This window comes from Scyliorhinus torazame, chromosome 5 (assembly GCF_047496885.1).
Source record: "Scyliorhinus torazame isolate Kashiwa2021f chromosome 5, sScyTor2.1, whole genome shotgun sequence".
Classification (NCBI taxonomy): Eukaryota; Metazoa; Chordata; class Chondrichthyes; order Carcharhiniformes; family Scyliorhinidae; genus Scyliorhinus; species Scyliorhinus torazame.
Genome location: NC_092711.1, coordinates 134,069,452 through 134,079,789, shown reverse-complemented (window position 1 = coordinate 134,079,789; position 10,338 = coordinate 134,069,452). Strand labels below are relative to the sequence as shown.

The 10,338-nt window shown below is 48.7% G+C and overlaps 1 protein-coding gene across 2 annotated transcripts in view; it reads right to left on the bottom strand.

Annotated features, from left to right (window-relative positions):
• Positions 1 to 9,233: 9,233 nt before the first annotated feature.
• LOC140419819 (leukotriene B4 receptor 1-like) overlaps positions 9,234 to 10,338 on the bottom strand; it is a 26,347-nt gene continuing 25,242 nt past the window's right edge. For both annotated transcript variants that reach the window (XM_072503833.1, XM_072503832.1), the window contains one exon: positions 9,234 to 10,338. This exon is cut by the window's right edge and continues 1,280 nt beyond it. The gene's annotated coding sequence lies outside the window, so the exon portion shown is untranslated.

Here is a 10,338-nt window from a genome sequence, read left to right as displayed (position 1 = left end):
AACAGGCGCCGGAATGTGGCGACGAGGGGCTTTTCACAGTCACTTCATTTGAAGGCTACTTGTGACAACAAGCTATTTTCATTTCATTTAATTTTCATTTCACACACACATTCAGTCACACACACATTCAGTCACACACACGCACTCACACACACATTCAGTCACACACACATTCACACACACACACACATTCAGTCACACACACATTCACGCACACACACATTCACACACACACACATACATTCAGTCACACACACATTCACTCACACACATTCAGTCACACACACATTCTGTCACACACACATTCACACACACACACATTCACACACACACATTCAGTCACACACGCAGTCACACACACATTCAGTCACACACACATTCACACACACACACATTCACACACACACACACATTCACACACACATACATTCAGTCACACACACATTCACTCACACACATTCAGTCACTCACACATTCAGTCACTCACACATTCACACACACACACATTCAGATACACATACATTCACTCACACACACATTCATACACACACACATACATTCAGTCACACACACATTCAGTCACACACACATTCAGTCACACACATTCAGTCAGTCACACAAACATTCACACGCATACATTCAGTCACATACACATTCACTCACACACATTCAGTCACACACACATTCAGTCACACATACATTCAGTCGCATACACATTCAGTCACACACACATTCAGTCACACACACCCATTCACTCACACACACGTTCACACACACATTCTCACACACACACATTCAGTCACACACACATTCACTCACACACATTCAGTCACACACACATTCAGTCACACACACATTCAGTCACACACACATTCACTCACACACACATTCACTCACACACACATTCACTCACACACACATTCAGCCACATATACATTCAGTCACACATACATTCAGTCACACATACATTCAGTCACACACACATTCAGTCACATACACATTCACACACACACACATTCAGTTACACACACATTCACTCACACACACATTCGCACACACACACATACATCCAGTCACACACACGTTCAGTCACACACACATTCAGTCACACACACATTCAGTCACACACACATTCACTCACACACATTCAGTCACACACACATTCAGCCACACACACATTCACTCACATACATTCAGCCACACATACATTCAGTCACACATACATTCATGCACACACACATTCAGTCACACACACATTCACACACACACATTCACATACACACACATTCAGTCACACACACATTCATTCACACACACATTCTCTCACACACATTATGCACACACACATTCAGTCACACACACATTCAGTCACACACACATTCACACGCACACACACTCAGTCACACACGCACATTCAGTCACACACACATTCAGTCACACACACATATTCAGTCACACCCGTACCAGCCTCCCCGAACAGGCGCTGGAATGTGGCGACGAGGGGCTTTTCACAGTCACTTCATTTGAAGGCTACTTGTGACAACAAGCTATTTTCATTTCATTTCATTTTCATTTCACACACACATTCAGTCACACACACATTCAGTCACACACACGCACTCACTCACACATTCAGTCACACACACATTCACACACACACACATTCAGATACACACACATTCACTCACACACATATTCACACACACACACATACATTCAGTCACACACACATTCAGTCACACACACATTCAGTCACACACATTCAGTCAGTCACACAAACATTCACACGCATACATTCAGTCACATACACATTCACTCACACACATTCAGTCACACACACATTCAGTCACACATACATTCAGTCGCATACACATTCAGTCACACACACATTCAGTCACACACACCCATTCACTCACACACACATTCACACACACATTCTCACACACACACATTCAGTCACACACACATTCAGTCACACACACATTCAGTCACACACACATTCAGTCACACACACATTCAGTCACACACACATTCACTCACACACACATTCACTCACACACACATTCACTCACACACACATTCACTCACACACACATTCAGTCACACATACATTCAGTCACACATACATTCAGTCACACATACATTCAGTCACACACACATTCAGTCACATACACATTCACACACACACACATTCAGTCACACACACATTCACACACACACACACATTCAGTCACACACACATTCACGCACACACACATTCACACACACACATACATTCAGTCACACACACATTCACTCACACACATTCAGTCACACACACATTCTGTCACACACACATTCACACACACACACATTCACACACATACATTCAGTCACACACGCAGTCACACACACATTCAGTCACACACACATTCACACACACATACATTCAGTCACACACACATTCACTCACACACATTCAGTCACTCACACATTCAGTCACTCACACATTCACACACACACACATTCAGATACACACACATTCACTCACACACACATTCACACACACACACATACATTCAGTCACACACACATTCAGTCACACACACATTCAGTCACACACATTCAGTCAGTCACACAAACATTCACACGCATACATTCAGTCACATACACATTCACTCACACACATTCAGTCACACACACATTCAGTCACACATACATTCAGTCGCATACACATTCAGTCAAACACACATTCAGTCACACACACCCATTCACTCACACACACATTCACACACACATTCTCACACACACACATTCAGTCACACACACATTCACTCACACACATTCAGTCACACACACATTCAGTCACACACACATTCACTCACACACACATTCACTCACACACACATTCACTCACACACACATTCACTCACACACACATTCACTCACACACACATTCACTCACACACACATTCAATCACACACACATTCAGCCACACACACATTCAGTCACACATACATTCAGTCACACATACATTCAGTCACACACACATTCAGTCACATACACATTCACACACACACACATTCAGTTACACACACATTCACTCACACACACATTCGCACACACACACATACATTCAGTCACACACACGTTCAGTCACACACACATTCAGTCACACACACATTCACTCACACACATTCAGTCACACACACATTCACTCACACACATTCAGTCACACACATTCAGTCACACACACATTCAGCCACACACACATTCACTCACATACATTCAGCCACACATACATTCAGTCACACATACATTCATGCACACACACATTCAGTCACACACACATTCACACACACACATTCACATACACACACATTCAGTCACACACACATTCATTCACACACACATTCATTCACACACACATTCTCTCACACACATTACGCACACACACATTCAGTCACACACACATTCACACGCACGCACACTCAGTCACACACGCACATTCAGTCACACACACATTCAGTCACACACACATATTCAGTCACACCCGTACCAGCCTCCCCGAACAGGCGCTGGAATGTGGCGACGAGGGGCTTTTCACAGTCACTTCATTTGAAGGCTACTTGTGACAACAAGCTATTTTCATTTCATTTCATTTTCATTTCACACACACATTCAGTCACACACACATTCAGTCACACACACGCACTCACTCACACATTCAGTCACACACACATTCACACACACACACATTCAGATACACACACATTCACTCACACACACATTCACACACACACACATACATTCAGTCACACACACATTCAGTCACACACACATTCAGTCACACACATTCAGTCAGTCACACAAACATTCACACGCATACATTCAGTCACATACACATTCACTCACACACATTCAGTCACACACACATTCAGTCACACATACATTCAGTCGCATACACATTCAGTCACATACACATTCAGTCACACACACCCATTCACTCACACACACATTCACACACACATTCTCACACACACACATTCAGTCACACACACATTCACTCACACACATTCAGTCACACACACATTCAGTCACACACACATTCACTCACACACACATTCACTCACACACACATTCAATCACACACACATTCAGCCACACACACATTCAGTCACACACACATTCAGTCACACATACATTCAGTCACACATACATTCAGTCACACATACATTCAGTCACACATACATTCAGTCACACATACATTCAGTCACACATACATTCAGTCACACATACATTCAGTCACACACACATTCAGTCACATACACATTCACACACACACACATTCAGTTACACACACATTCACTCACACACACATTCGCACACACACACATACATTCAGTCACACACACGTTCAGTCACACACACATTCAGTCACACACACATTCACTCACACACATTCAGCCACACACACATTCACTCACATACATTCAGCCACACATACATTCAGTCACACATACATTCATGCACACACACATTCAGTCACACACACATTCACACACACACATTCACATACACACACATTCAGTCACACACACATTCATTCACACACACATTCTCTCACACACATTACGCACACACACATTCAGTCACACACACATTCAGTCACACACACATTCACACGCACGCACACTCAGTCACACACGCACATTCAGTCACACACACATTCAGTCACACACACATATTCAGTCACACCCGTACCAGCCTCCCCGAACAGGCGCTGGAATGTGGCGACGAGGGGCTTTTCAGTCACTTCATTTGAAGGCTACTTGTGACAACAAGCTATTTTCATTTCATTTCATTTTCATTTCACACACACATTCAGTCACACACACATTCAGTCACACACACGCACTCACACACACATTCAGTCACACACACATTCACACACACACACATTCAGTCACACACACATTCACGCACACACACACATTCACACACACACACATACATTCAGTCACACACACATTCACTCACACACATTCAGTCACACACACATTCTGTCACACACACATTCACACACACACACATTCACACACACATACATTCAGTCACACACGCAGTCACACACACATTCAGTCACACACACATTCAGTCACACACACATTCAGTCACACACACATTCACACACACACACATTCACTCACACACACATTCACTCACACACATTCAGTCACACACACATTCAGTGACACACACATTCAGATACACACACATTCACTCACACACACATTCACACACACACACATTCACACACACACACATACATTCAGTCACACACACATTCAGTCGCACACACATTCAGTCACACACACATTCAGTCACACACATTCAGTCACACACACATTCACACGCATACATTCAGTCACATACACATTCACTCACACACATTCAGTCACACACACATTCAGTCACACATAAATTCAGTCACATACACATTCAGTCACACACACATTCAGTGACACACACATAGACACACACACACACATACATTCAGTCACACACACATTCAGTCACACACACATTCACACACACATTTAAAAGTACTGTAACTCTCTGTTGCACTACACCTGTAAGGTAGGCCCGTGTGCTCCGCATAACCACAATCTATTAAAAGTTGTGCGTCAGTTGAACTCCATGATACACTTTGGAGTTGCCTAAACCCTGGCCCATAACACACTCTCACACACACTCACTCACACATTCACACACACATTCAGTCACACACACATTCATTCACACACATATTCTCTCACACACATTCAGTCACATACACATTCAGTCACACACACATTCAGTCACACACACACACATTCAGTCACACACACGCACTCACACACACATTCAGTCACACACACATTCACACACACACATGCACTCACACACACATGCACTCACACACACATGCACTCACACACACATGCACTCACACACCCTCACATACAGACACACACACACACTCACTATTTTATCCCTTTCCCGGTCTGTCCTCACGTCTCTGCCATATTTCCCTCTGCCGTGAAGACAGATACAAGGTCGCGCGCGAGAGAGAGAGGCGGTCAAGGTACAATGTAGTGTGTTTTTATTGAGAAAATCAGATTACACGTATTTACAAACCGAGGGCCGGCCCTAAACCGGGCTGGCCGACAGCGCAGAACATTGACACATAGTTGTGGGGGCGGGCAGGAGGGAGGTGAATCAAGAAAGAGGGCCACACACACACACACACACAGATTTGTGCATTCCAGTGTGTGCAGGACGTGGTGGTGGTACTGGGAAGGGGAGGAGGGGGGTGGTTGAGTTTGGGGAGACACAAAAGTGACCTCCCATCTCACTCTGTGCCCTGTGTCATGGCATTTAAATAGTGCCCCCCCCCCCCCACACACACACACACTCCCCCTCCCAGATCCCCCTCCCCCATACCCCACCCTGCCATGGTGCCTGCTCAGGCTTTTGGGCCTACCTGTAGGCCTGACTCACCTTCACTGATGGTGGGGGCGGTGGGGAGAGGGTCCTCAACCAAACTCCCTCCCCAGTGGGCAGGGGGGGTTGCGCTGCGGTGGGATGTGGGGAGAGCTGTCGCCAGAGTTCGGATGGCCTTCAAATTGACTGATTAACCTCATCCTCTGCCCATTCAGCCTCCTCTATACAACCCTCCTCCCAACCCGCCATCACCCCTCCCAATAGTCTTTGCTGACTCTACTCCGCCCCGTAAAGACCCCTGCTTTTCGTTTATCCGTCCACGGAATGCCGGCGCTGCTGGTTATCGGCCCCAGCGTTTGTTGCCCGACCCCGACTGGCCCCTTGAGAAGGTGGTGGGTGAGCCGCCTTCTTGAACCCGCTGCAGTCCCTGTGTGGTGTCGGCGACACCGGCGGTGCCGTCAGGTTTGGAAGGGGTCCTTTCAGACCTTGCAGCGGTTTGATACAACTGAGAGTGGGCTCGCTTGGCCATTTCGGAGAGGGTGGGGGTGACGAGTCGTGTGCGGCGTGGCGGCGGGGGTGTGGGGTTGGCGGTGGTGTCTGGAGTCAGACCCAGTAAGGCCGACAAATTTCCCTTCCCTTAAAGGGGGACATTAGTGAACCAGATGGATTTGTTTTTCGACAATTGATGATAGTGGTCATGATCATCATTACTGGGATTAGCGCCACAGATTCCAGATTTTGTGAATTGAATTTAAATTTCACCAGCAGCCTTTGGTGATATTTGATTTGAACCCGGGTCTCCCCTCGGCCCCAGAGGATGAACCAAATCTTTTTCTCACCCCCTTCAATCCGCTCCTGTTACCTCTTCGTTCTACCTCTCTCTCTCTATCCGTATATCTCTCTCTCCCTCTCTTTCCTGGAGAGAGAGAGAAAGCCTTCCCTCTCCAGTCTGGAGAAGGGGCTGAATGGCCTCCCCCTGTTCCTGTGCAACAGGCTGGAGAAGGGGCTGAATGGGCCTCCTCCTGTTCCCTGTGTAACAGGCTGGAGAAGGGGCTGAATGGGCCTCCTCCTGTTCCTGTGTAACAGGCTGGAGAAGGGGCTGAATGGGCCTCCTCCTGTTCCTGTGTAACAGACTGGAGAAGGGGCTGAATGGGTCTCCTCCTGTTCCTGTGTAACAGGCTGTAGAAGGGGCTGAATGGACCTCCTCCTGTTCCTGTGTAACAGGCTGTAGAAGGGTCTGAATGGACCTCCTCCTGTTCCTGTGTAACAGGCTGTAGAAGGGGCTGAATGGGTCTCCTCCTGTTCCTGTGTAACAGGCTGTAGAAGGGGCTGAATGGGTCTCCTCCTGTTCCTGTGTAACAGGCTGTAGAAGGGGCTGAATGGACCTCCTCCTGTGCCTGTGTAACAGGCTGTAGAAGGGGCTGAATGGACCTCCTCCTGTTCCTGTGTAACAGGCTGGAGAAGGGGCTGAATGGGTCTCCTCCTGTTCCTGTGTAACAGGCTAGAGAAGGGGCTGAATGGGCCTCCTCCTGTTCCTGTGTAACAGGCTGGAGAAGGGGCTGAATGGGCCTCCTCCTGTTCCTGTGTAACAGGCTGGAGAAGGGGCTGAATGGGCCTCCTCCTGTTACCGTGTAACAGGCTGGAGAAGGGGCTGAATGGGCCTCCTCATGTTACCGTGTAACAGGCTGGAGAAGGGGCTGAATGGGCCTCCTCATGTTCCCCGTGTAACAGGCTGGAGAAGTGGCTGAATGGGCCTCCTCATGTTCCTGTGTAACAGGCTGGAGAAGGGGCTGAATGGGCCTCCTCCTGTTACCGTGTAACAGGCTGGAGAAGGGGCTGAATGGGCCTCCTCATGTTCCCCGTGTAACAGGCTGGAGAAGTGGCTGAATGGGCCTCCTCCTGTTCCTGTGTAACAGACTGGAGAAGGGGCTGAATGGGCCTCCTCCTGTTCCCTGTGTAACAGGCTGGAGAAGGGGCTGAATGGGCCTCCTCCTGTTACCGTGTAACAGGCTGGAGAAGGGGCTGAATGGGCCTCCTCATGTTACCGTGTAACAGGCTGGAGAAGGGGCTGAATGGGCCTCCTCATGTTCCCCGTGTAACAGGCTGGCGAAGTGGCTGAATGGGCCTCCTCATGTTCCTGTGTAACAGGCTGGAGAAGGGGCTGAATGGGCCTCCTCCTGTTACCGTGTAACAGGCTGGAGAAGGGGCTGAATGGGCCTCCTCATGTTCCCCGTGTAACAGGCTGGAGAAGTGGCTGAATGGGCCTCCTCCTGTTCCCTGTGTAACAGGCTGGAGAAGTGGCTGAATGGGCCTCCTCCTGTTCCCTGTGTAACAGGCTGGAGAAGGGGCTGAATGGGTCTCCTCCTGTTCCTGTGTAACAGGCTGGAGAAGGGGCTGAATGGGCCTCCTCCTGTTCCTGTGTAACGGGCCGGAGAAGGGGCTGAATGGGCCTCCTCCTGTTCCTGTGTAACAGACTGGAGAAGGGGCTGAATGGGCCTCCTCCTGTTCCCTGTGTAACAGACTCGAGAAGGGGCTGAATGGGCCTCCTCCTGTTCCTGTGTAACAGGCTGGAGAAGGGGCTGAATGGGCCTCCTCCTGTTCCTATGGTAACAGGCTGGAGAAGGGGCCTGCTCCTGTTCCTAGGTTTGTCTGTTCTTTCAGTCCCTTCCACTCACCTCCCCTTTCCCCAGCCTTTCCACTTCTCAGCAAGCCATTACCCTCCCCCCCCCCCCCCCCACCCCTCCACCCACCTCTCCTCCTCCTCACTTCTCAGCTCCGCAGTCCGCTCCTCTCACTCCGTCGCCCTTCCTCCTGCCTCCAACCCCCCCAACTATCGCATCCTTTTTTACAACCTAACCTTCCCCCCCCCCCACCACTCCCAAATCGATCTCCTCCAGGAAGAGGCTCTAGGAGTGCGCCTCATCGGCCCCTTGGACTCTGCGGAGCTGGAGGAGGGGTGGAGAATCGTTGTGGGGTGGGGAGAGGAGAGAGAGGGAGAGAGAGGGATTGTGGTTTGGGGAGACGTCAATAATGCGGATAGACACTTGGCGATCCAGAATCTTCCGACAACCGTAGGAACTGGGCACAGTTCTGGTCTCCTTACCTGAGGAGCCACATACCGGCATCGGAGGCCGTTCAGAGAAGGTTCACGGGGCCGATTCCCGGGATGAAGGGGGGGTTTGTCCGATGAGGAAAGGTTGAGCCGGACGGGGCCTGTACCCATTGGAGTTTAGAAAGAACCAGAGGCGATCTTATTGAAACGGATCAGCTTCTGAGGGGGGGGGGTTTGACAGGGTGCATGCTGGGAGGATGTTTCCCCCCTCGTGAGGGGGAGAATCTATCAAGCAGGAAATGGGCGTCGGGGCCGAAGACCGGCCGCGATCGCGTCGAATGGCGGAGCGGGCTCGAAGGGCCGAATGGCCTTCTCCTGCTCCCTCTCTCGACGTTTCAATGTTCAAATGGTGAGAGATTGCAGAGCTCTGAGATTCAGAGGGATCTGGGTGTCCAAGAGCATGAAACACAAGAGGCGAGTATACAGGTACAGCAAGTAATTAGGAAAGCTAATAGAATGTCATTGTTTATTGTGAGGGGAATTGAATACAAGAGTAGGGAGGTTATGCTTCAGTTACTCAGGACATTGGTGAGACCACATCTGGAGCAGTGTGTACAGTATTGCTCTCATTTAAGGAATGATGTAAATGTGTTAGCAGTTCAGAGAAGGTTTACTGGACTCACACCTGGAATGGACGGGTTGTATTATGGGGAAAGGTTGGGACAGGCCGGGTTTGCATCAACTCGAATTGAGAAGAGTGAGAGGCCACTTGATCAAAACCTTTAAGATCGTGAGGGGGTCTTGGACAGGGCGGATGTGG